Below are 1,963 nucleotides of genomic sequence, written 5' to 3'. Positions count from 1 at the left end.
GAATGTTCCCTCTATCCCTATACTTTGAAGCGTTTTAATCAGGAACGGATGCTGGATTTTGTCAAATGCTTTTTCTGCATCAATTGAGAGGACCATGTGGTTCTTCTCTCTCCTCTTATTGATTTGTTCTATCACATTGATTGATTTGTGAATGTTGAACCATACTTGTAACCCAGGGATGAATCCCACCTGGTCATGGTGGATAATCTTTTTAATGTGCTACTGGATCCTGTTTGCTAGGATCTTGTTGAGAATCTTAGAATCCATATTCATCAGTGATTTTGGTCTGAAATCCTCTTTTTTGGTAGGGTCTTTGCCTGGTTTGGGGATCAGGGTAATGCTGGCTTCATAAAAAGAGTCTGGAAGTTTTCCTTCTGCTTCAATTTTTTGGAACTGCTTCTGGAGAATTGGTGTTATTTCTTCTTTGAAAGTTTGGTAGAATTCCCCAGGGAATCCGTCAGGTCCTGGGCTCTTGTTTTTTGGGAGGTTTTTGATCACTACTTCAATCTTGTTACTAGATATCAATCTATTCAGGTTGTCAATTTCTTCCTGGTTCAATTTTGGGAGTTTATAGTTTCCCAGGAATGCATCCATTTCATCTAGGTTGCTTAGCTTATTGGCATATAACTGTTGGTAATAATTTCTGATGATTGTTTCTATTTCCTTGGTGTTAGTTGAGATCTCTCCCTTTTCATTCATAATTTTATTAATTTGGTCTTTCTCTCTTTTCTTTTGGATTAGTGTGGCCAATGGTTTATCGATCTTACTGATTCTTTCCAAAAACCAGCTTCTAGTTTCATTGATACGTTCTACTGTATCTTTGGTTTCTACCTCATTGATTGCTGCTCTAATCTTGATAATTTCCCTTCTTGCATGTGGAGTTGGTTTGATTTGTTGTTGATTCTCCAGTTCTTTAAGGTGTGAGACAGCTGGTGTATTCTGGATTTTTCAGTTTTTTTTGAGGGAGGTTTGGATGGCTATGTATTTCCCCCTTAGAACCGCCTTTGCTGTATCCCATACGTCTTGGACCAAAGTGTCTTCATTCTCATTGGTTTCCATGAATTGTTTAAGTTCATCTTTGATCTCCTGGTTGATCCAAGAACTCTTAAGCAAGGTGGTCTTTAGCTTCCAGGTGTTTGAGTTCCTTCCGAACTTTTCCTTATGATTGAGCTCCAATTTCAAAGCGCTGTGATCTGAGAATATGCAGGGAATAATGTCAGTCTTTTAGTATCGGTTGAGTCCTGCTTTGTGACACAGTATGTGGTCTATTGTGGAGAAGGTTCCATGTGCACTTGAGAAAAATGAGTATTCTGTTGTTTTAGGGTGGAATGTTCTGTATATGTCTATGAGGTCCATCTGGTCCAATGTTTCATTCAATGCTCTTATTTCTTTATTAATTTTCTGCTTCGATGATCTATTACTGAGAGAGGTGTATTAAGATCTCCTACTATTAATGTATTCATATCAATATGACTCTTTATCTTGATTAATAGTTTTCTTATGTAATTGGGTGCTCCCATATTGGGGGCGTATATATTTACAATTGTTAGATCATCTTGGTGGATAGTCCCTTTAAGAATTATGTAGTGTCCTTCTGTATCTCTGACTACAGTCTTTAGTTTAAAATCTAATTTGTCTGATATGAGAATCACTACCCCGGCCTTCTTTTGAGGCCCATTGGCATAAAAGATGCTTCTTCATCCCTTCACTTTTAGTCTGTGTGTATCCTTAGGTTCAAAATGGGTCTCTTGTAGACAACATATGGATGGGTCCTGTCGTTTTATCCAATCTGCAACCCTGTGTCATTTTATGGGTGCTGTAGGCTGTTCACACTGAGAGTGATTATTGATTGATAGGTTTTGATTGACATCATGTTACCTTTGAAGTCTTTCTGTCTGTAGATTGTCTCTATATTTCTGTTCAATGATATTCTTAGGATTTTTTCTCTTTTATAGGACCCCCT

Source organism: Meles meles, chromosome 5 (genome assembly GCF_922984935.1).
Source record: "Meles meles chromosome 5, mMelMel3.1 paternal haplotype, whole genome shotgun sequence".
Taxonomy (NCBI): domain Eukaryota; kingdom Metazoa; phylum Chordata; class Mammalia; order Carnivora; family Mustelidae; genus Meles; species Meles meles.
This window is presented reverse-complemented; position numbering follows the sequence as displayed.